General features: G+C 42.1%; 1 long non-coding RNA gene across 1 annotated transcript; it reads right to left on the reverse strand.

Moving 5' to 3' along the window:
• Positions 1-14,734: 14,734 nt before the first annotated feature.
• Positions 14,735-15,599, reverse strand: LOC139035045 (uncharacterized). The gene is made up of 2 exons (XR_011487555.1): positions 15,470-15,599; positions 14,735-15,043 (listed from the first exon to the last, which is right to left on the reverse strand). It is a non-coding gene; the product is annotated as an uncharacterized lncRNA (long non-coding RNA).
• Between the last annotated feature and the right edge of the window lie 10,815 nt (positions 15,600-26,414).

Genomic DNA, 26,414 nt, shown 5'->3' on the forward strand with positions numbered 1-26,414 from the left:
GTCACGCCCAATTCTTTGCAGCCCCATGGACTGCAACCTGTCCAGCTCCTCTGTCCGTGGAATTTCTGAGGCAAAAATACTGGAGCGGGTCGCCGTTCCCTACTCCTGGGTCAGGAAGACCCAGGGATTGAACCTGCATCTCTTGTTTCTCTTGCATTGGCAAGGAGATTCTTTACCACTAGCACCACCTAAGAAACTGCCCGCCTTCTCCCTGCCTTCCACCTCACTCAGTACGAGGTAAATGATAATTTTAGATTTTTTCCCTTTATAATTATCTTGTTTCTGAACTCATCAAATGTAAGATCACAAAACGTCTCAAATTCAGTCCAGTTTTTTAGTATGTATGTACCTTGTCAAAGCACAAATATTATTATTTTGGTAGGAATTTAATCCATGTTGCTTGTTACAGCTCTGAAAACTTTCTTTAGGTCTTGCCTTCACTTCAACTGTAGAAACTTGTGATTCCTGAGGGCAGGCGGGAAATAGAGTTGAGAGTGAGATTATTCTCTCTCTAGTTTCTGAGGAGACAATGGGCAGCTGAATTTGACTGTCACAGAATGATTTTATTTTAGAATTGAGAGGTGAGAAGGGCACAAAGATTCCCCCGTAAGTGGTGGTGTAAGTATTTCGTAAAATAGATGTGGGAAGACAACTTTCTACATGTGGTTAATAAGCATATGCTCACATGTTTGTGAGATACTAGAGGGAAAGGAGTTAATGATTCACGAGTGTTACTTCAGTTTACTCATTCTGTTTTTGTTTTTTAATTTGGCTGCATCACATGGTATGTAGGATCTTAGTTCCCCACCAGGGATCGCGCCTACAACCTCTGTGTTGGAAGCACCACTGGACCTCCAGGGAAGTCCCTACTCATTCAAGTTTAATTATTTGAAAGAATAGCTTATCCTGGCCCCAGTTTAGAAACATTGCAACCTAGGACAGCAACCCACGGTCTCTCTCTTTTTTTTTTTTTTAAATTAGTTGGAGGCTAATTACTTTACAATATATTTATGGGTTTTGATCTGAAAGAGACACGTGCACCCCAATGTTCATCGCAGCACTGTTTATCATAGCCAGGACAGGGTCTCTTTCATATGACAACATCTTGATAGCATCAGGAAGAAAGATTATTTTCTTTTTGTGTGAGTTCATTCTTTCCATGGCATTCAATAGACATTTATAAAGAGGACTTTACATGCCAAGCACCCAATAGAAATAAACCACCTTATTTAAGATAGATGGGCTAAAAGTTATTGAAGAAATATTCCCTCAAAAAGTGAGGATTTTGTTAGTTTTCATGATAGTAATTGTAAGAAATGAGTCAGGCAATTTATCTCCTCATCTGTAAAATAAAAGGTTTGCTATTGATAATCTCCAACCTTTATTCCAACTTTAAAATTCTAGGATTCTGTAGTTTCTGTCATCATTTCTAATATAATTGATGCTTTCTTGTATAGAATTCTCTCCCAACTGAGAACTGGGAGAATTGCACAGTACATGGTTTTTCAATATTGCACTGGGTTCTGAGATTCTGAGGTTGGTAGAGAGAGGCTAGTCATAGTTACTATTTCTTAATACATCTCAGGATTTTTTTTTTCTTTCCATTTCCAAGAGCCATGGAGGGGTCTGGTTTAAGGAAAGCTTTTTTTCTCAAGCAATTCAAATCCTGCCGTGAAACCAGAAATGCCAGAATTAGAGATTTACTTTACTGTTACTTGAGTCTTGTTCTCTGTCTAACCCATTAGGATGAATAACAAACTAGAAGTTCCTGGCTTTTCCAGTGATTCAGCAAGGATGATTTTGGGTAACAGAATACCCAACTCAAAATGATTTAACCAGTAAACAGCAGGTTTCTCACATAGCATCAGAATTGGATAATTGGGTCCCAGGTCAGCTTCTTTTATACCTGTTGGATTTTCCTTCATGGGCACAAAAAGGCTGCAGCAGTTACTAGCATTAGGTCCTCACATGAAAATGTCCAAAGGCAGAAAGGATTGTTTGACTTTATGAGCCTCTTTTTATTAGGGAGGAAACCTTTTTTTGAGGCTTCCAGCAGACTCCCTCTTACTGGCAAGTACTGTGTTATATCCTTAAGTCCCTGGCTGCTCAGAGGTTAAAAGTATCTTACATCCTGTCAGCAGAGGAGAGGATGATGGGAATGCACTAGGAAGGCAGTAATATCTGCCTCGTCTTTTCTGGCCAAGAAACTCGATCACAGATCTAATTGGAAGGGAAGTGATGGAAGGTATTTTGTTCACATGTGTATATGATGGGGGTGCTCCCTCTTCATGCTTTTAGCCCACTACCCTTAATTTCCAAGGGCCCTAGATAATGATTGGTGAAGGTGAAGTCGAGCGTATGAGTAGTGTGGCATATATGCAAGGAACAGAGACCTATACACAGAGGGCAGACAGGGGGAGGCCCATGAGAAAGTTGAGAGTGAGGCTGCGGCTAACGGAAGCGGAAGGGTGGCCAACAGCGCAGGCAGCAGTGGGTGGGATTCCGGCCCTGCACACTCTGATATACGGTCTATTTGACCTTTGCTGAGCATCAGGGAAATTTGTAGTAGATTCCTGTGATAGCTTGTACCAGATTACAGCTCCACTGACATTTTACATATCTGTAGGATGTTTCATCTCTGATAATTAGCCAGAGAGTATATAATTATCTTAATTCTCTGACTTATTGCCCAGGGTAGATGATCCAGACACAAATAATGGGCTCCTGACTTCTGATGTTGGATATGCTCTTTTGGGGTTGGGGATCAGTTGAATGGGTGTCATTCTATTCTGAAAACCTATTTCAGTATTCCTGTAACATGTAATTAATTTGCTCATGTAATTTGCTCAAGTTCAGTCAAGTTTTTGACTTGAAGTCATTGTGTGGGTTAATGGGTGAGTGCTTTAAATGAGAGCACAGGCATTTAGGAATGAGGGGTTGGAAGAATTAAATGGGACTTGCAGGTAAGGGTGACCCTAACATTTCCTGGCATACAGGGTGCACTTAATAAATATTAGTGTCCTTCCCTCGTCTGGCTTCCTTCCTAATTACCATGTCCCCAAATTCTCAGCAAAACGATCTCATCCTCCTTTTTTGGAGCATCTTCTATCCCCACTCTTGAAAGAGCAGAAAGAGTATAACCCATATTCCATGACAAGGTAATAAGAGATGAAAAGATGGAGGAAAGGGAATGACTTTTTATCATGCACTGAACATCTGTGATAGATATATTAAGGATTCTGAGTTAAGATACATACTCCAATCTGAAGGAGCTCATTCTCAGAAGGGAGACTTAGAGGGAAACAATGTGAGACTTGAAGACTATGAGAGTAGAAACTTGCACGGGGGCAGGAGGGCACTTAGAATGGGCACCTAACTTACAGTGCACAGGGCATCAAGGTGGGTGGCACTGGGAGTCTTCTTTGGAGTAACGGTACCTAGTGGTGAGGCTTGCCCCTCACACCTCGATTGGGCCACAGCTCTTAGGACTGCTGTTCACCGAGGAGGGCGATGGAAGCAGAAGATATGGATTTTTCCAGAAGTCCTGGAGAGAGCCAAGGAGCAGCCATTACTCATGGACTTGCAGGGTTGGGGGCTATAACACGTGTATCAGGAGGCTTCTAGGTGGCTCCATTTCTTAAACACACAGTTCTGGTGCTTGTGTTAGTAAAGTATGAGAAACATCCACATACCTAAGCCACGACCCTAGGGTTCTGGTACAGTAGATCTGGAATGGGATCTGCCGAAATCTGGCCCTGGGGTGTAACCAGGGCAGATGAATGGCTGCAATGGGATGAGAGGTACATGGGGAGAAGTAGCACTATCTGCTACTTATTTTCACATGTGTCATCTAATTTAATCTTCAAAGCTTCATGAGGGAGAGACTAGGAAGCTATTTTGTAGATAAGGAAGCTAGAGAAGGTAAGTGAACTGCCCAGAGTCACTCAGCTGGCACCTGGCAAGATGAACCTGTGGTCAGCTCTCTTCAGCTCAAGTCTTGGGCATCTTCCATTATACAGCAATTAACTGAAAACATTTAACTGTGTCCCATCTCTTCCAAAAAGCTATAGTTGCATGTGCACATGTCTGTGAATATGTAGGCACAATAATATATTAGAAATAGAAAATAGAAGCATGGATGACAAGAGTAACCAACACAACATGAACTTCTGCTTGAACATCACAGTAAGCTCTGAGTTTCCTGGCATTCAGAACAAAAACAGAAACTGTCTAAATAAGAGTTCTCATTATTACCAAGGAGGAAACATTACAAAGGAAACATTTCCTCTGTAGAGGAGGATTCCTTTGTTCTGAGGTTGTCCTGATCATGAAAGAAGAGGAATATTCGTCCCTCAAGAAAGTGATAGATTTGGGAGGTTGATTTCTAACAATTTGCTGCAAGGAAAATTAAATCATACAATGAACAATATTCTCCATTAGAGTTTGCTAACAAATATAAATGTGGTATTTACTTGACTTGGGCTTTTTTTATTTGTTTAATGTGCCCAAATAAATGATCCAGGGATTGAACCCACATCTCTTTTATCATTATTGCCACCTGGGAAGACCCAAAATGGCAATAGCCTACAATAACACCAACATAACCATTTGATGGGATCAAATATAGGATATATATAAGTTTACTTCATTTCTTCTTCAAATATTTATTGAGCAGTTGATATACACCAAGTTTACCTTAAATAATTACTAAGTGAGTTCCTGAATTTATTAAGCAAATTGGTAAAGTAATTTAGGGGTCAATTATATAAATCTATAATTTAGAAAAGCAGTAAAACATCTTGTCAATGTCCAGCTCCATTTAATCCCACTGCTCTCTGTTATCATGTTTCTTTGGTAATACTTTCTGAATTGGGGCTTCCTAGGTGGAGCAATGGTAAAGAATCTGCCTGCCAACCCAGGAGAGGCAGGAGGCTCAGTTTTGACCTCTGGGAAGTGAAGATCCCCTAGAGAAGGAAATTGCAACCCACTTTTGTATTCTTGCATGGAAAATTCCCTGGACAGAGAAGCCTGGTGGGCTACAGTCCATGGGCTTGCAAAGTCCATTGGATGTGACTGAATATACACACACACACTTTCCAAATTTTAAGTTCATGCCTTTTGAGGAAATTGTTCATCAAGACAGGCCTAAAGAGAAGGGAGATCTAGAATGATTTGAGAGGGATTAGTCTGAAAAATTCAAGTTCAGAATTCTCAGGTTATACATACAGAGCTCATTGGAACATCTGTCTGTTTCAAGCATGTAAATTATGTGTGTTGCGCTAATGTGGGCTGACACCAGGCAGGTAAAGGACAGCAGGACTGGGAGCTGGCTGCAGAGACTTCCAAATGCCTCCCCAGCAGGACTGGGAGGACTTGCTCGTCAAAGGTCTGTGTGGAACCACAAGCCCAATTAGTTCCCTGCCTCTCATCTCTGTTAGACCTGGCCACCTCCCAAAACGCAAGCCCTCTGGACACGCTTCCTTGAATGTACTTATCCCTGTGTTGTTTTGAGCAGTTTAGCCCCTGATTCATCCTCCCACTGCTGTGCCTCTGCCAACCTTCCGCGCCTGCCCTCTGCAATCCCCATCCAGCTGTAAACCCCCCACCCCCTCACACACTTGTTTGTCACAGAATGTTCCCTCCACTTCCTCACCTTAACTGCAACACTGCTCTCTGCCAAGGACAGGGTTTTCGTAGAGAGCTTGCTGTTTCTCCCAGGTCCCAAAGACCAAAGAGTTGGGAGGCAGCCGGAACATTCTCTCAGCTGCCCTCTGCTGCTTAGCATCTTCTCTCTGGTGCTGAGATACCTTCTTTCTTTGAAGCTCTTGGAGCCCGGCTTCCCCTCCCCTCTCCTCACTGCTTTCACAGACAGACGGACGGTGGTCGCTGGCCACAGGTGCCTGCGGAACTCTTGAAATGTGCCATAAGGGTAAATGTTTCCAAGTCTTAGTAAGAAAAAGAATAAAAAATGTCTCAATATTTTTATACTGATTGCATATTGAAATATAATAATGCTTTGGATATGTTACATAAAACAAATTATTAAAAATAATTTCACTTCTATTTCTTAAATGTGGCTACTAGAAAGTTCCAAATGACTTAAGTGGCTTCTATTTGTGCCTCCTGTTTTTATATTTCTATGGACTAGCACTGCCCTGATGACTGCCAGGGCCAGTGTGGATCGCAGACTCTGGTCTTCAGCTCCTGTACTGGCTGAGGCTTTTTTATGAATTAAAAAATACTTTTATTTTCTTTTTTACATATTACAAAGTAAAAACTTTCCATTATAAAATATTAGAAAATGTGGATTATAAATTTTTAATAGAGTGACCAGAAATACATAAATATATATGAAAGAATATATACCACTTTATAGTAATCATCTATACTTTCCAACATGTCATAAATATCTTTCTGTGGCATATGTATTCTTCTGTGATAATTGCTTTACAATGTTGTGTTGGGCTCTGCTGTACAATAACATGAATTAGCCATAAGTATACACATATGTCCCCTCCGTCTTAAACCTCCCTTCCACCACCCACCCCGTCCCACCCCTCTAGGTTGTGTGACAATTTTAAAAAATGGTCAACTAAAAAAAAATCAACTACTTTTTTTCCTTGTAAGGTATACCATAACTTATTTTGCCAGTCTTTGTTTATTGGGCAGTATTTTTGAATTTTTCTATTATGAATGAAGCAGAACACCTTTTCATAAATGGTTTTTAGAGAGAGGGCCTTCTTTAAAGTTGCCAGACTTTTCTAGCTCTACGAGGAGGAGGTCAGTCACAGAGGAGCCCACTTGTTTAGTTCCCATCACATGACTGTCACATAATTTTAGAATAAATTTACACTGATTATTCTAGGAAAACCCGCAGATTAGTGCTGTAAACCAAAGGCAAATGCTTCAGACTCAGATGGTAAGCGTGTGTCCATATATTTATTTATTTTGACTGCCTTGGGAGTTGCTGTTGGAAGGCTTTCTCTATTTATAGCAAGCAGGCTTCTCCATGGGATGGCTTCTCTCGTTGCAGAACATGCCCTCTAGGCATATGGGCTTCAGTAGTTCCTGCACACAGGCTCAGCTGCCTGACGGCAATTCCTGGACCAGGAATTGAACCCATGTCCCCTGCATTGGCAGTCACATTCTTAACCACTAGACCACAAGGGAAATACCAGTAAGAATGTCTCAATTGGATAACTACTATCTCCTTGGGAGATGGACTTTCAGGTGTCGAGAGTCTGGGTCTTCTCTTAGTCGGGCTGAACCCTCTTCTCCCCCGTGGAATGCTGTTGGGAGCCAGGCACCCCAGATGGGGTGAGGTCCTGGGAGCTGTAGAGAGGGATGGGTCTCAGCTTACAGAGCCAGGTGAGAGCAGATGGCCAGCCGAGGCAACCAGTGAGTCCCAGCAGGGATTGCAGAGTGTCTGTACTGTCCTCAGAGAACCCCAGAGACACGCAGGGGACATTCCAAAGCAGGCACTGCCATCTTGGTCCTACGCAGGTGAAGACTGTTAAGTTGTTGATTGTTTGGGTTAAAAAAAGGGCTGAGATTTCCCACAGTGTTCACCAGCTTCCATCAGAGGCTGGAAGCATGTCTCTCGGAAAAATACTCAAAGCTAAATTTGTTCCTAGGCAGAAGAGTGTGTAAGCTATTTAATTATACACATATCCACAAAGACATACAATGTAACAACAATTAAATCAGAATTAACAGAATCAATAGTTTCCAATTCTAGGACTGTGTCAGATATGTAAGAAGGGGTATAAAATAGTCTTAAATGGACATATTTCCAGGGTTCACATAGTGTTCATTGCTAAAATTCCAAGGCAGGTGAATGTCGGAGTCAGATGGCCTGGATTTGAATCCAGATTCACAGCTAGTGCCCCTGGACATGTTACTTAATCTCTCAACTTCTCGCAGAGACTTTTGGAGAAATAAAGGAGATGGCACATGCTAAGGGTTTAGCACAATACCTGGTGTATAGTAAGTATACAACACGTGCTAATGGTTCTTATATTGTTATTTTCACATTATTTTTCCTGTGTATTGTAATAGCTTCCTAACTAGGTCTCACTGCTTCCACTCTTCCTCTTTCTCCTGTATATTCTACACATAGCAGCCAGAAAATTAAACATTCAAAGCCAATCATGTCACTCTCCCGTTTAAGACCATTAAACTCCTTGCTACCGCCTATGAGGAAGGCCTGGTCAGGTTTGGCGTCACCTCCTTCATTACAACCCTCCTTTTCCCACACTTCCAGCACTCCAGCCCTGCTGGCCTGCTTGCTGCCCCTTGAACTTCCTATGCTTGTTATTGCCTTGTAGCCTTCGTACTTGGGGTGCCCCCACCTAGAATGTTCCTCCACGTGGCAGATTCCTTCACGTCATCCTTATCTCAGCTTAAATGGCACTGCTTCAGGAAGCCTTCTCTGAAGACCCAATCTAATCAACTAATGTGATGGTTGTAACTGCATCCTCTTGTTTATTTTCTACGCAGCATCATCCTTCTGTTAATTTATTTGATTTCACATTACTCTCTGTTTCTCTGCACTGGGGTGTAATCTCCCTGACAATAAACACCTTTTGTGTCTTGTTCAACATTAACCCCCCAGTGTCCAGAGCTGAACCCAACATGTGTTAGGAACTCTAGAAGTATCAGTGAATGAATGAATGATTGAATGGTCTTGATATGATACCCTATTCAAAGAAAGATTATTTCAACCAGAGTTAAAAAGTTCCTGTATGGAAAAAAGCACTTTAGTTGGAGTACTAATGATGGAATTTGGAATAGATAGAACCTTACAGCCTGTCAATTTCTAATTTTTTTGTTTTCCTTGTTTTTGACTGCATATGGTCTTAGTTGTGGCACTTGGGATCTTTCACTGTGGGCTTTTCTCTAGTTGCAGTGTGTAGGTTCCAGAGCATGTGAGCTCTGTAGTAAAGCCATGTGGGATCTTAATTCCCTGACCAGGATCAAACCGCATCCCCTGCATGGAAAGGTGAATTCCTAATTAGCAGACCACCAAAGAAGTTCCTAGACTGTCAATTTCTGAGCTGATTTTTTTTCCCTATATATATACTGAAAGGATCCTGGATTGAAGAGCATTTTCCCTAAATATGTGGCATTCTAAAGACTCAATGGGGGCCATAACTCAAGGGACATAAAAAATGTTGGCTTAGTTCAATTCAGTTCAGTCGCTCAGTCGTGTCTGACTCTTTGCGACCCCATGAATCGCAGCACGCCAGGCCCCCCTGTCCATCACCAACTCCCAGAGTTTACTCAAACTCATGTCCATCATGTCAGTGATGCCATCCAGCCATCTCATCCTCTGTTGTCCCCTTCTCCTTCTGCCCCCAATCCCTCCCGAAGCAACAGGGTCTTTTCCAATGAGTCAACTCTTCACATGAGGTGGCCAAAGTATTGGAGTTTCAGCTTCAGCATCAGTCCTTCCAATGAACAACCAGGACTGATCTCCTTTAGGATGGACTGGTTGGATCTCCTTGCAGTCTAAGCGACTCTCAAGAGTCTTCTCCAACACCATAGTTCAAAAGCATCAATTCTGTGGTGCTCAGCTTTCTTCACAGTTCAACTCTCACATCCATACATGACTACTGGAAAAAAACATAGCTTTGACTAGATAGACATTTTTTGGCAAAGTAATGTCTTTGCTTTTTAATATGCTATTGAGGTTGGTCATAACTTTCCTTCCAAGGAGTAAGCGTCTTGTAATTTCATGGCCACAATCACCATCTGCAGTGATTTTGGAGCCCCCAAAAATAAAGTCTGACACTGTTTCCACTGTTTCCCCATTGATTTCCCATGAAGTGATGGGGACCAGATGCTGTGATCTTAGTTTTCTGAATGTTGCGCTTTAAGCCAAATTTTTCACTCTCCTCTCACTTTCATCAAGAGCCTTTTTAGTTGCTCTTCACTTTCTGCCATAAGGGTGTCATCTGTGTATCTGAGTTTATTGATATTTTCCCGGCAATCTTGATTCCAGTTTGTGCTTCTTCCAGCCCAGTGTTTCTCAGGATGTACTCTGCATATAAGTTAAATAAGCAGGGTGACAATATATAGCCTTGACGTACTGCTTTCCCTATTTGGAACCAGTCTGTTATTCCATGTCCAGTTCTAACTGTTGCTTCCTGACCTGCATACAGGTTTCTCAAGAGGCAGGTCAGGTGGTCTGGTATTCCCATCTCCTTCAGAATTTTCCACAGTTTATTGTGATCCACACAGTCAAAGGCTTTGGCATAGTCAATAAAGCAGAAATAGATGTTTTTCTGGAACTCTGTTGCTTTTTCAATGATCCACTGGATGTTGGCCATTTGATCTCTGGTTCCTCTGCCTTTTCTAAAACCAGCTTGAACATCTGGAAGTTCACAGTTCATGTAATGCTGAAGTCTGGCTTGGAGAATTTTGAGCATTACTTTACTAACATGTGAGATGAGTGTAATTGTGCGGTAGTTTGAGCATTCTTTGGCATTGCCTTTCTTAGGGATTGGAATGAACACTGACCTTTTCCAGTCCAGTGGCCACTGCTGAGTTTTCCAAATTTGCTGGCATTTGAGTGCAGCACTTTTACGGCATCATCTTTCAGGATTTGAAATAGCTCAACTGGAACTCCATCACCTCCATTAGCTTTGTTCGTAGGGATGCTTTCTAAGGCCCACTTCACATTCCAGGATATCTGGCTCTAGGTGAGTGATCACATCATTGTGATTATCTGGGTCATGAAGATCTTTTTTGTACAGTTCTTCTGTGTATTCTTGCCACCTCTTCTTAATATCTTCTGCTTCTGTTAGGTCCATACCATTTCTCTCCTTTATTGAGCCCATCTTTGCATGAAATGTTCCCTTGGTACCTCTAATTCTTGAAGAGATCTCTAGTCTTTCCCATTCTATTGTTTTCCTCTATTTCTTTGCATTGATCGCTGACTAAGGCTTTCTTATCTCTTCTTGCTATCCTTGGAACTCTGCATTCAAATGGGAATATCTTTCCTTTTCTCCTTTACTTTTCGCTTCTCTTCTTTTCACAGCTCCTCAGACAGCCATTTTGCTTTTTTGCATTTCTTTTTCTTAGGGATGGTCTTGATCCCTGTCTCCTGTACAATGTCCATAGTTCATCAGGCAGTCTATCAGATCTAATCCCTTAAATCTATTTCTCACTTCCACTGTATAATCATAAGGGATTTGATTTAGGTCATACCTGAATGGTCTATTGGTTTTCCCCACTTTCTTCAATTTAAGTCTGAAACTTGGCAATAAGGAGTTCATGATCTGAGCCACAGTCAGCTCCCAGTCTTGTTTTTGCTGACTGTATAGAGCTTCTCCATCTTTGGCTGCAAAGAATATAATCAATCTGATTTCGTTGTTGACCATCTGGTGATGTCCATGTGTAGAGTCTTCTCTTGTGTTGTTGGAAGAGGGTGTTTGCTATGACCAGTACGTTCTCTTGGCAAAACTCTATTAACCTTTGCCCTGTTTCATTCCGTACTCCAAGGCCAAATTTGCCTGTTACTCCAGGTGTTTCTTGACTTCCTACTTTTGCATTTCAGTCCCCTATAATGAAAAGGACATATTTTTTGGGTGTTAGTTCTAAAATGGTGGAAGTGCAAAGCCTGACAGTGAAGAAGACAATTTGTCCTGAGCCCTGTAACCACCCTGGGGAACAAAGGGAGGCGAGAGGGTCTGCTACTTCTCCCTCCCACGTATCTGACACCGCGGAGCTCATGAGTCACTTGTGAAAGGCTGCTCTCAGAAGCTTCCAGTCCTCTGCTTCCAGAGGCAGTCATGCCTTTCCTTCTGAAATTCAATTAAATCAGCCCTAATGAGTGACTATGCAGACAGGGAGCTCTTGTTTACAGAACACAAGGAATAATAATGAGGCAACATTAATTAGGATTGCCATTGCTAATCAGAAAAAGTGATTCTCCACCTCAACAGCAGGGCAGATATCTACTTTCAGACACCATATCACACAGGTTTGAGAAACAGAGAGCCTTGTGGTCTTTATTGCCATGAAGTAGATGTTTGAGAACAACACCACTAAAATTTTCCTTTGTTCTACTTGCTTTAGTCAATTCCACCAATCACCATTCACTCTTTTTCTGGCTGTTGCCACTATTGAGTTTTCTGAATAAACACAGGCAACCGAGTTTTAACCACAATGATAAAATACTTAAGAAAAAAAAAGTCTGTGGGCAAAGGGCCACAGCAGTAGGAGGATTTGACATACGGATCATGTTTATCCTTTGATCATCTGTCATTTTGTTAGAAGAAAGCATATGCCATCCTCTGCTCTGTTTTTAAAATAGATTCAGAGGAAGTGAGGAATTAATCTTAACCTTAAACACATTGAGCCCAGTATTTCCTATCCAACTGTAGAATGCACTATCTAGTTTCCTACACCTCGCCCTTGCTAAGTTTAGGTTCTTTGGGCCAGCTGTCAAGAGGGAAAAGGAGGGGGAAGGGACCTTTTCTTTAGATGGATAAGGCATTGCGCTGTCCACCATCAATCCTGGCTTATTTCCTCTTGATGCTTTTCCCCGTTCCCCACAGCGACAGAAGCAAGCATGACCAGAGCTAATGACCCTTGTGATTTTTCAGACGTTTGTTTCAAAATGGGATTGGCACGAATCTCTTTCTCACTGTGTTCCGCTTCATGGTTATGTGCTACGAGCCCTGAAAATGAGTCAGCCCGTCAGCAGTGCATATCTTGCCCATCTTCGTACTCTCTAGAAAAGCAAAGCTTGACCTTGCTTTTTAAAAATGATTGCTCAGAAGGGAGGCCAGCATGTCATCAGCTCACTGGCTCTGCACTCGGTGGAGGCGGTGTGGAGCAGTAACATTTGGAGACTTTGTCTTTGAAAGTTTTCCTTCCTCTGGTTAACATTGACTTTGCAGACAATTCAGTTGATGTTCTTCAACTTTTAAAAACAATGAAGCTTTAGCTATTGCTGATGGCAGCACTTACTCTTAGACATATGCTCTGTGCTCAGTGTGCAGACTGGACTCAGGACGGGCGTTCAATCTGTGCTTGGTGAATTGAACCTGAGTTAATGTCTAAGTGCCCTGTGGGGTGCTGGGGACCTTCTAGGGCAGGCGAGCTGCTCCCAGACTGGGTAGCTTCTCAGTGCACTTCAGTGGGGGGTGCTGCTCCTGCCTGTTTTTTTTTCAGCCCCTTCAGCCTGCTGCCCACTCATTTCCCAAGCGCTATGCCTGGGTACCGCCCTTCTTCTGCCAGAGCAGAATTCTGCTTTCCACACAAGCACAAGAGAATCAGAGAAAACATAGCAATATCTGCAGTCCCTGAGAAAGACATGGCAACCAGCTCCAGTATTCTTTCCTGGAGAATTCCATGGACAGAGGAGCCTGGAGGGCTACAGTCCATGGGGTTGCAAAGAGCAGGACACAACTGAAGCGACTTCACATGCATGCATGCAGTGCCTGTAGGTTCTGTGACTTCAGGGTATGGTGAAGCTTGCTGAAAATGTTTATGAAAGGAGCCATGTGAGAGAAGAATAACTATGAAAAATATTCTGTATCCAAGAATCAACACTGCTTTTTTTTTTTTTTTTTACAGAAAATTTAAAACACAAAGACTAAGCAAAGACTAATGCGATGAACACTCATATACCCATCATGCAGCTTCAACATTTATCAATTTTTTGCTAGTTAGTTTCATCTATGAATTCTTCCAATTTTGTGTGCATGTCTTTGTGTGTGTGAGGAAACCAGTGAAACTTGGCCTTTGCATAATATTGAGTCCCATCTACTCCCATATTGTGTGTGCATTCTCAATTGCTCAGTCATGTCTGACTCCTCATGACCCCATGGACGGTAGCCCACCAGGCTCCTCTGTCCTTGGGATTCTCCAGCAAGAGTACTGGAATGGAGTATCATTTCCTCCTCCAGAGGAACTTCCCGACCCAGGGATCGAACCCTTGTCCCCTGTCACTTGCATTGGCAGGCAGATTCTTTATCACTATGCTACCTGGGAAATCACACTTCCATATTATTTAGGCACACATACACAAAAATTTATAAATGAAAATGTTACCATTGAGTCTTTTATTGCAATGCCCTATTTTTGGGTCTTGGGACTGACGGTTCCAGCATGTTTCAATTAAATGCTAGTAATGTAGAAAACAGCCTTTTTCAAGGCCTCATGTCCCCTTCATCAGTGGCTTTCAGCCACTTCCTTCTGTCTGATTGAATTCTTACACGTGTCTCTGGTGCTGCTGGTGGAACTTGTGTTGCTTTGTCAGTCTGACTGCTTCTGGCACCCACACACAGCAAGTACAAGCTTCCTTTGGGCATTTGAGACCATTGGAGCTCAAACTTTTCTTAATTGCTGTATTTGCAGTGAATGTCCTTTTGTCACAGTGCAATGACCCATTTTTTTTTCAACCACAGAGCTGATGGAGATGGGATGCCAAGTCACATCAGGGGAATGGCTCAAAGAAGGGAGCAGTGGGCAGCAGCTGCACCCACGATAACCTGGGGAGTGCTTGGTTTTTATGGAATATGTTCATTTTATAGATTGTGTTCCATTACTGGTGCAGTTGAGAAAGATAAGGTGATGTCATCTGTTTTGATTTACATGCTCATAAAATAAGAAAAATCAAATGGAGTCCATAAAATTACCAGACCATCTCATTAAAATTACTCCCTGACCAGATGTGGTTCCTTGGTTCTAATAATTAATGATGAATTTGAATAAGTCAAAAGAGAGTAAACCTTGTTTTTATTATACACATGTTCCTGATGCTGCAGAGATTTTAATATGCCAGTCATTCCCCCCACATAGATTAGAACAAACTCAACAGGATGATTTATATTCATAGAATTTTAAAATGAGATTCAGAAGAATGAATTTCAGATGTCCGTTACGGCATGAGCTTCTCACAGGAGTGGTAAAGTGACTGCAGTGATCCTCAGCAGGTTTCCCCAGATCCTCTCCTGGTCCTTCCCTGCAGACCGTGTCTCCCTGACTTTCTTTTCACTTGGCTTCCTGTCAGTTTCAGCCAGTGGAAGGACTGAAGTGTGGGAAGAAGGGACAAGCCAAGTGTCTCAGTTTCCAGTTGCTGCTTTAAGAGGTTACCACACACTTACTGACTTAAATGACATGTTTATTACCTTTTAGTTCTGGAGATCAAAAGTTTGGAATAAGTCTTATGGGGCCAAAATCAAGATGTCAGCAGGGCTGCCCTCCTTCTGGATGCTCTAGGGGAAGCTGCTTCCTTTCCAGTGGCTGCCACCTTCCTGGGCTGTGACCACATCACTCTGACCTGTCCTTCTGTGGTCACATTGCCTTCTCTGACTCTGACCCTCGACTCCCTCTTATGAGGATCCTAGAGATGACACTGGTCCACCCGAGTAATCTAGCATACCCTCTTCTCCTGAAGAGCCTTTCCTACTCACTGCTGCAAAGTCCCTTTTGTCCTGTAAGGTAACATACTTACAGTTTCTGGCAATTAGAATGTGGACATCTTTGGAAGAGGGGGTGGCGTTATCCTTCCTTGCACACCAAGATATTTCTCCCCATCCACACTCATGATGACCTGGGCCCCTGCCCTCCAGTAAGGCTCCTGCTCCCTTGATCCTAATGGCCTGGGGATGGCAATGGCTTCCTGCTGTTGCTGACCTCTGGGTGCCACCCTGTCCCCAGGTTGGCCAATCAGTCTCTTTTGTCCCTTGCGTAACAAATTCCTGGCATCAAATTCACTTGGTTTGAAATACAAAAAGTTGTTTGCTGTCTTCCTGGTTGGTGTCTGGCTAATGAGGTAAAGTGGTGATGCCTGGGTGCTGATGGTCCGCGTTGGAGTGTGCTGTGGGAGATTACTCAGGATTAGCTGAGGCCCCGCCTTCCATTTAGCAGGAGTTTTCTCCCTCTCTGGGCCAGGACGTGCACGCATGGTGGAGCTGTTAGAAGCATGGCCGGTGATGTGAGTGAGGTACATAGGCTTCTGGTGTAGACCAGTTCAACATCTCGGTGCAGACATGAAGAGCTCCCTAACCAAAGATTCTGAGCTATGCAAAAGGACTACTTAAGAGAAGCTATCAAAAGTAAATGTGGGAAGAGGTATTTAAGTCTGAATACTTGGATTTAAGTTCATCTATTTGTTCTCTGCATGATTCTGAACAAATTACCTACTTTCTCAGTCTCAGTATCCTCATCTGTTAAAACAGGAAAATCATACTTCAAAGGTTTGCATGAAGGCTAAATGATATGATGTATGGAAAGCACTAAGTAAACGTCTTTTATTGGCTAATTCTAAAAATAATTACTGAGACCTACCATGGGCTGGCTACTGTCATAAATCCCTGTTCTTGTGGGGTTTTTGATTTATTGAGAAGATAGATGTTATTCAAATAATCACAAGAAATGTACCTCTAATTAGAAGCACAGCTTTGACAGAAAGGTGCATAGTTCTTTGAGAACATGTGACAAAGAAGCCTCTCTTTAACCAGAAGTTCAAGAAAGCACCTAGGCTGTGATTTGAAGGATATGCAAGAGTTAAGTAGGATTTAGGGACAAGCAAGTATAAAGTTTCTGGGATTGAACGGCACATGTGTTCAAGGATTTGAAAGAAGCCCAAAGAGCAAGAAAAAAGTACAAGGCAAAGCTGGAGAGGTAGTCAGGTCCAGACCATGGAAGGCCTTACAAGAACTTTTATGCTAAGAGCTGATGGGAGAGGCTGAAGGATTTGGGGCAGGGTGTCTGTGTGATAAGAGCAGCTCTGTGATGAAGCAGCAGACGCTTGCCCTGGCTGCTGCCTGGAGAAGAGACTGGAGAGGGTCAAGAGAGGGTGAGGAAACACTAGCCTGGGAGGGGCTGGCGTGGTCTCCATGAGAGCCTGGAAGAAAGCTTGGATTTGGGGGTGTGGAGACTGAGGGAGAGGCTGGGGTCTCAGCTTGCCCTGCAGGATGAACGCTGGTGCTGAACTAGAGGCAGAGAGCATTGGAGAGAATGCAGATTGGGTGGGGAACGATCCTGAGCTTGGCGTTGGATATGCTGAGTTTGAGACGCCTTGGAGAAGTCCGCAGGAGACGTTCCATTAGCCACTCAGGAGAGGTCTGCCCCGGATTTAGAACTTTGGGTATCACGGACTTGTAAGTGATAACCACTTTGGCTTAGATGAAATTGTCTTCCTGACAAGCTAATGTGTATTTAGGGTTTATTCTGTGCCAGGCACAATTCTAAGCACCTTACTTGTATTAACTCATTTAACCTCCATAACTGCTTTTTGAGATATTTCCCCCATTTTACAGATGGGGAAACTGAGGTAACAGAGGGCTTCCGTGATTTTCTCAGGTTAAAACATTTAGTTAAGACTTGGAACCAGGATCCGAATCCAGGCTGGCTCCCATAATAGTGTGATTAGGTGCTTTGCCACACTGCCCCTCGCTGTCAAGGCGCATGGCTCGGAATTCCTGGGACTCGCAGTGTTCTTACGCAGGGACTTGTTGCAAAGACTGTGCTCACTGGTTTTCACAGGGTACAGGAAATGTTGGTGCTTCTCGTTGCCACAGTTTGCATAATATACATTCCTCACCTGCTGGAATCCTACTGTGGTGAGGAGCAGCTGCCAGGAGTTGCAGAATGAACATGTACCGGCAGCAAAGCAGAGCAAGTGGATAAGAGGGTGAGGATGAGGAGAGGCACACCGCAATTACCCCTTCAAGCAAAAACACGTTTGAGATGCCTTTGGTTACCAGAAGGCTCTGCATCTTTCCACGGATGGAGGCTGATCCCGCCAACAAGGTAACCACTGTTTGTAGGTAAACTGGGCTTATTAGCTTTTACAAACTGGGGGACTGTTGCCTTAAAGTTCTATCTATAACTCGCTGTCTGTATTTCACCTTGAGAGAGTTACATTGCCAAGGGGAAAAGATTCACTAACTTTATCCTAATAATGCTTTAGCACAGGCACCATCAAAAAGCAATTGCCTCCAGCTGAGTGGGTGTAATTCCACGCCCCAGAGAGGAGAGGGAGGATGAGCCTAAGATAAATTATATAAGCTCTTGAGCAGCGCTACATATAGATGGGCTCTGTGAGTGTGACGCGCTTTATCATGAGAGGGGACAGTGTCCTCTCCTGGAGTGTTGTTGCAGCTGGCAACCGGTTCAGCCAAAGGCAGCTTAATGCCCCATAAAGTGATTAGATAAGGATGAAGGCAGATCATACTTGTGGGTTCTGTTGCACAGCTGAGGAGCATTAACCACGACACCTGGTGTGGCCGGGCCTGCTGAGGATGCCCCGTGAGTGGCCCTGCCGCACAAGGAGAGTGAAAAGTATCTGTTTTCCCGTCTGTCACACCCTCTTCATCCTTGTAGTTGGGAGGGTCCCACTGCTTCAGGGTGTCCTTTTTCTGCACAGCTGAGCTATTTGCTTAAAAGTCCAGAGGGCAAATGGGACATCGAGAGCTCTTGATTCAGTGCAACAAAACTTGGGCACCTACTGTGTGCTCCTTGCATAAAGCACTTCAAAGGAGAAAGTGTGCATCTACCCCCCAGGACCTGGGGTCTGGCCTTCATGGTTGTCAGTGAAAATCCTAAGATGTGGGATTCCCTGGTGGCACAGTTGGTAAAGAATATGCCTGCTAATGCAGGAACCACAAGAGATACAGGCTCTGTCCCTGGGTCAGGAAGATCCCCTGGAGGAGGAAATGGCAACCCACTCCAGTATTCTTTTATGGAAAATTCCCTGGGCAGAGGAGCCTGGCGGGCTGCAATCCGTGGGGTCACAAAGAGTACTGACCAAACAACTGAGCTCACATGTGCTAAGCATGTAATGTAAGCCTAAGACAGACTGCGACACTGGGCTTGCATCCAGAAAAACTGGCAGATTTCTGAGAGGTGGTGCCAGAGAGGGTGGACAGGCCAGTTATCAGATATAACTCAGTTGGTGATAGCAGATTTCTACCTAATGTCTGAAGGGCATTCGTGGTAACTTGAGCTACTCCCAGATAGGCTGGGTTGCCTCAGGAGCGAGGGAGCTTCTGGTGGCCTTCATCTGAAGAATAGAGGACTGCATGTTACAGGATTCTTGCTTTGGGGTTTGCATTTCATGTCCCACAGAGTCCTCTCCAGTTCCATGTTCCTATTTTTCAAGCCCCCCAAAATGAATCCCTGCCTCCCTGCCCAAGAACTTTTTTAGCATAGTAGGCAGACGTGACTAAAAATATTCTGCAAAGATAAGAGTCCAAAAGTTTTCTGTATTTGAGAGACTAAATGGATATTTTGCATTATCTAAATATAGCTTTCTCTGAACATTGGCACTCTTCACAGAGTGAAATTTATCTGTTAAAATTATCTTTAAATATTTGTTACAAAGAGATGGAACAAACTGCATGGTTCCTATGGACATATTTTTTTTAAAAATATGTTAAATTATTCTTTTTTGAAAATAAGCATTGAAAGCACATCTTAAATAATCCAAATATACCAAGCATGTCTGCCTTCGAGTTCATCCTTTAATTCTCTGACTCCTCCCCCAAGCAACCACTACAATTGGCTTCTTAAGTATTCCTCCAAAAGAGATACACCCAAACAAGGACTTGTTTGTGCAGTGTGCTCTGTACACTGTTCTAATTTCTCTGGATTATTGCTTAGTTATAGTTAAGAGTTGCATAGTATTGTTTGTGTATTATATATCTGTAGTTTCCTACTATGTTATCTATATATTTTATCTATCTACATTTAGAGAGATAGGTCTTTCCTAGTGACTCAGTGGTAAAGAATCTGCCTGCCAATACAGGAGACCCAGTTTCGATCCCTGAGTTGGGAAGATTCCCTAGGGAAGGAAATGGCAACCTACTCTAGTGTTCTTGCAGGGAAAATTCCATGGATAGAAGAGCCTGGCTGGCTACAGTCCATGGGGTCACAAAGAGTCAGACTTGACTTAGTGACTAAAAACAACTATAGAAATTTAGAGATATAGTATGAGATCAGTATGTTCTATATATTATATAGCATAAGACTAGTGTATATTGCATGATATAGCATAATACTAGTGTATATTACAATATAGTGTATTGTAGAACATAGTGTAGTATCCTATGGTATATTCTGTACTCTGTGTAGTAGTCTCTTTTTAAAAAAAATTAATTTATTTTAATTGGAGGCTAATTACTTTACAATATTGTAGTGGTTTTTGCCAAACACTGACATGAATCAGCCATGAATGTACATGTGTTCCCCATCCTGAACCTCCCTCCCCATCCCATCCCTCTGGGTCATCCCAGTGCACCAGGCCTGAGCACCCTGTCTCATGCATTGAACCTGGACTGGCGATCTGTTTCACATATGATAATATACATGTTTCAATGCTATTCTCTCAAATCATACCACCCTCGCCTTCTCCCACAGAGTCCAAAAGACTGTTTTATACATCTGTGTCTCTTTCGCTATCTTGCATATAGGGTCATCATTACCATATTTCTAAATTACATATATAAGCATTAGTATACTGTATTGGTGTTTTTCTATTGGACTTACTTCACTCTGTATAATAGGCTCCAGTTTCATCCACCTCATCAGAACTGATTCAAATGCATTCTTTTTAATGGCTGAGTAATATTCTATTGTGTATATGTACAACAGCTTTCTTATCCATTCGTCTGCTGATGGACATCTAGGTTGCTTCCGTGTCCTGACTATTGTAAACAGTGCTGCGATGAACATTGGGGTACATGTGTCACTTTCAATTCTGGTTTCCTCAGTGTGGATGCCCAGTAGTGGGATTGCTGGGTTGTATGGCAGTTCTTTAAGTTCCAGTTCTTTTTCCAGTTCTTTAAGAAATCTCCACACTGTTCTCCATAGTGGCTGTACTAGTTTGCATTCCCACCAACAGTGTAAGAGGGTTCCTTTTTCTCTGCACCCTCTCCAGCATTTATTGTTTGTAGACTTTTTGATAGCAGCCATTCTGACTGGCGTGAAATGGTACCTCATTGTGGTTTTGATTTGCATTTCTCTAATAATGAGTGATGTTGAGCATCTTTTCATGTGTTTGTTAGCCACCTGTATGTCTTCTTTGGAGAAATGTCTGTTTAGCTCTTTGGCCCACTTTTTGATTGGGTCACTTATTTTTCTGGAATTGAGCTGCAGGAGTTGCTTGTATATTTTTGAGATTAATTCTTTGTCATTTGCTTCATTTACTATTTTCTCCCATTCTGAAGGCTGTCTTTTCACCTTGCTTATAGTTTCCTTTGTTGTGCAAAAGCTTTTAAGTTTAATTAGGTCTCATTTGTTTATTTTTGCTTTTATTTCCATTAGTCTAGGAGGCGAGTCATAGAGGATCCTGCTGTGATTTGTGTTGGAGAGTGTTTTGCCTATGTTTTCCTCTAGGAGTTTTATAGCTTCTGGTCTTACATTTAGCTCTTTAATCCATTTTGAGTTTATTTTGTGTATGGTGTTAGAAAGTGTTCTAGTTTCATTCTTTTACAAGTGGTTGACCAGTTTTCCAAGCACCACGTGTTAGGAAGATTGTCTTTTCTCCATTGTATATTCTTGCCTCCTTTGTCAAAGATAAGGTGTCCATAGGTGTGTGGATTTATCTCTGGGCTTTCTATTTTGTTTCACTGATTTTCTATTTTGTTACACTGATTGTAGTAGTCTCTTGTGCTGATGTTCTGTAATTCATTTAATCCTGACTGGTCTGTTTTGGTGCTACCATCATCTCCCATCTTTCATGTTAGAATGTAAAACTCCACAAGAGCAGGGACTTAAAAAGTTTTTCTTTTTATATTGGAGTATAATTGATTAACAATCTTGGGTTAGTCTCAGGTACACACTAAAGTGATTCAGTTATACATCACATGTATCTATTCTTTTTCAAATTCTTTTCTCATTTAGATTACTATAGAATATTGATTAGAATTCCCTGTGCTATACAGTGGGTCCTTGTTGATTAACTATTTAAATATAGTAGTGCATACATCTTGATCCCAAACCCAATTTATCCCTCCCTGGCAGCTTTTCCCTTTGGTACTTTTGAGCCATGGGCTTACTTTGTTTTCTAAGCCTGTCTGCTTCTGTTTTGTAAATAATTTCATTCAGATCATTTTTTTTTTTAGATTCTACATATAAGTGATATAATATGATATTTGTCTGTGTCTGACTAACTTCACTTAGCATGATCATCTTCAGGAGGGGCTGGGTCATGTCAGTACCCATGACCCGCAGCATTTAGAGCAGTAGCTGGAATGTGGCAGGTGTTCAGTAAAAATTGATTGAATAATGAATAAATTGCAGAGAAATGTTTAAATTAAATTTTTTTGTTTATAACCAGATTTCTTCATTATGAAAATTTTGAAAAATCAGGAAAACAGAAGTTAGGGATGATAGTTTGGTTATTCAGAGATCACCATTGTTAACATTTTGCTATCTTTCCTTTCGAACTTTCCTTTAGATACATTTCAATGCAATTGTGATTTAATTTCTCTCATAACTTTTTATCCTGCTTTCTTTCTAATAACACAGAATAACTCATATGTTATAACATTATTAAACCTTGATAAGCATATTTTTAAGTGGTGACTCTATAACAGAGATATGTTTTAAATTATTGACATACTTTTCTCCTTTGTCTTCCTGAGTACTTGGCCTTCACCTTTCTCACTTTGGCCAAGATATCTTCCTCCTTGGCATGGGAGTCATGTAAGGAGTAAGACTGAGGTCATATTTAGTTTCTGACATGCGAATAGGATTGTGTTGCAGGAGAAAGAATTTGCTATTCCTTTGGCTGATGCCTTTTCTTGCTCATTACAACTAAATGTGGATGACCTGGGCTATAGAATCCTCCTGGGGGGTGGAGATACTTCTTCTGTCCTCCATAGCAGAGCACAAAGCTCTCTGCTCTACTGATGCAGGGCTGTGTTTAAGACAAAAGGAAGCAAAATATTGGGTTGGCTAAAAAGTTTGTTTAGGTTTTTCCTTAAGATGGTACAAAACATCCAAATGAACTTTTTGGCCAATCCAATCAAAGTTACTCTTTTTGTCCCAGAGGGAGGTGAGGCAGAGAGGAGAGAGGAAGAGAAGAAAGTGAAAGAATTAAATGTGGGTCCTAATTTACTATGCATTTTATGCCTGGAGGGAGCAAAGCAACTCCAGGAAGCTCCCCCATACCCCTCCCCTCCCCCATATGTTTAGAATTTGAGGAGAAGACTTCTGTGCATAGCAGAGTGGTTCTGGCTGATTACAATGAGGAACTGTGTGGTCAGACTGGACCAGAGAAGGGTCGGGTTGGCACTTTTTGGAAACCCCTCCATTTCCAGTGCGCCTGTAATGTTGAAAGCAGTGGGCCTGAAATGGTTTGTTCTGGTTGAACGAGGGAAGCCAGCAGCAAAGTCTGGGGCTGGAATGCAGGCCAGGGGCTGGATGGGGCCTAAGACAACCACTTAGCTGTGTTCAGCCATCAGGAAGCTGAAGCAGGGTCTAGTCAGCCAAGGAGAGCGTGGGGGCTCGGCCAAGCCCAGAGATGAGATTGAGCTATAGCAGCGGAGCAGCCGTCTGCACCTGGGAATGGCAGCAAGACGCAGAGCCGCCTTGGGTCTCTTCCAGATACGAGGAGGGAGTCAACACTGTGCTCCAGGGCACCTCAGTTTTGCTGCCAAAAGGACATGTCAGCACCCCACTTTCCCCAGATGCCTCCTTAATGAGAGAAGTCAGGGAGGTGAAACCATGTGAGAGATTTAACCCTTTTCTCCAAGGAGACCAAGAACCACCTAAATTATCAGTGCAGATTAAACTTTAAAGCAGATGGAAAATGTGTTATTTTCCCCCTCTCTGCGCACCCCACTCCCCAAACAGTGGAGCAAAACCAGAGGAATTAGAGGTTAAGTAATCAGAGTTTTTGGTACATAAGAGTCATACCTGTGAGTTAAATTTTGTGATCCTTGCTGAACACACTACTTTACTGAGTGACACAATCATAATGAATTTGCCTGTTCCCTGCTCGTTGGAATTTAAGTTTTTCTAGTTCTGCATTATTAGAGAGGTTATAGGAACATCTTTGTGCATTTGAACTTGTGGCAAACAGGAGACAGTAAATATATAATTCCTTAATAAATTTTGAAGTGATATTTTGACCAGAAATGTAGAATAGTTTATGTATGTGATCTAAGCTTGCTTCTTAGAAGTTGAGTGCCTAATAAGATGGATTGGTAAGAGCCAGAACAACAGAAGAGATAACTGATCTTCTCTGCATTAGAAATGAACAATATTTTGAATGTGGGATTGAGAGAAAAAAGGGGAACACAATATGGTGGAATATTGGAGGCCAAGTCTGAGAAGTGGCTGAGAGACTTCTAGGAATAGAAATATCAATCAAAGAATTTTTTTAATTGAAATATAGTTGATTTACAATGTTGTATTAGTTTCAAATATGCAGCAAAGTGATTCAGTTCTACATTTATATATTCTCTTAAGTTGCATGTCTGTTGTGTATAACCTGACATTGCCTAAACTCTGACAAAGGCTTCCATTCTCACAAATGCCTCTGTGATGGTTTCATTCATTTTGTTGGCTTCTTGATTGAAGGGTGATGAAAGTTAAGGGAAATGGTTGAATTCAATATCTGGGTCAATATGATTAGGAAGTAGGATCACATATTGACATGATGAGATGCTCTCTAAAATGCTGATCCCTAAAATGAACTTTTCAGTATAAGTGGGAACTCAGAGCTGGAAGTGACTACAAGAGTTTCCACTCCCAGGCCCTCTAGGAATTGAGAAATGTTACAGAGGCCATGGATATTCCCAATTAATGGAGTGGAAATTGAATCAATCTTGTCTAATAAGAGTCTGGGCAATGCCAGTTTACAAGCAGTATTTACATAGATCTTTGCTGTCACCATCCTGTGGACAGGAGGGCTTCCTGTCACTTGTTTTAGAGATCCCCTGCTGTCCAGTGTCCTATGTGATGCAGGACATATCTGTTGTCAACCTATTAAAGGGTAAAAACAATGGTGGGACAGAGAGTACACACAAGAGGCTCTACATCGAGGGGTGTAGTGACAGCATCTTACAGGATTTATTTTAGGTGGCACAAGTTAATAGGCCAACCAACTCTTCCAAGACTGTTCTTTCTTTCTATTCCTATCCCTACTCTAAGCTATTATGACTCACTCTTCTCAGGGAAGAAGCATAAATTTTGTAGAAGTCTTAGGTCCACTGCTTGGTTCCAGGTTGAAATATCCCATAGATATTCAAGCTTCAGCAAATTTCCTGGACTCCATCTTAGTCTAGAAATTTCTGTTAAGTTATTCTGTCTTGCTGGAGAGAACAGTCCTGTGTGTTCTCTGTCTGTGCCCATGAGCCCCTTCTAAAGGTCTTCTTGGCTCATTGAACACATCCCTTTTCCTGTGACCTCATGCATTGCCTGTCTGGCCCTTCATCCCACACTTCTACGCTTTCACTTTCCTATTTCCTCTTTTTGCTTCAGTTTTTGTCCATTTTGTGTAGACTGTTCCACCATTCTTATTGCAGGAGGTGAGACCAGCCCAGTCCATATCTGTGTTCATTGCCAGAACAATAAAGCCCATATTTGATCTGACAGCTGTCTTCATAGTAGTAAGTAGCTTACAATGTAAGAGGGAAGTGCTTGGGGAGACAGACTTTCCTTGAAACATCTTTGACATTGAAAAGTAGGGAAGTCATCAATATCATATGATTAATGGAGTCTGAACAGGGCTATCAAAATAGGCTGAAAGTATTGTTAAAGAAAGGAGATTACCGATTAGCACCCCCCAAAAGAAGTAAACTTAATTTTAAAATGACTAAATTTTATAAATTGCTGACATCCCTTAAACAGAATTTCTGGAGCCAAAGTCAATTTCAAATTCCTTTACTCTTGCCTTAAGCATTAGCTGTCCTCAGCAGGGCAGGCTGAGAGTTAAAGACCTTGCCCAGTATGGCCAGATGCCTTATATCTGCCAAAAAGCAAGGAGTTGAGAGTAGCCTGATAACCTGACTGCAGGCAGTCTGAAGCTTGGCATAATTGTATAACATGAGGCTCTTGGGAGAATGACGATAAACCCAATTGGCAGACTGCCCCTGCCTTCCCAGAGGTGGAAAACAGGGAAAGAAAGTATTTAGAAGGCAGGTGGGGAAGAAAACCACAAATATAAGCCTTCCTTGTAGCTTTCACCTTCAGAAATCAGAAGTTGGAGGATATTTGAAGAGTGGAAGCTTGGAGAGGGATAGAGAAAAACAAAATGGTTATTCTGTGGAACACATATCCACAGGAAGTTTTCCTGGGTTGAGACACCTTTGCTAGGTTAAGTTCAAAGCAGTGTTTCTCAACCTGTGAACTTTCCCCCTTTCCTCTGTACTCTTATAAGTGCCCCATGTTTAGTAGATGGATTGAAATCTTCATGCTTTATGCACTTTAATATTTCAATTAAT

Source organism: Odocoileus virginianus, chromosome 5 (genome assembly GCF_023699985.2).
Source record: "Odocoileus virginianus isolate 20LAN1187 ecotype Illinois chromosome 5, Ovbor_1.2, whole genome shotgun sequence".
Classification (NCBI taxonomy): Eukaryota; Metazoa; Chordata; class Mammalia; order Artiodactyla; family Cervidae; genus Odocoileus; species Odocoileus virginianus.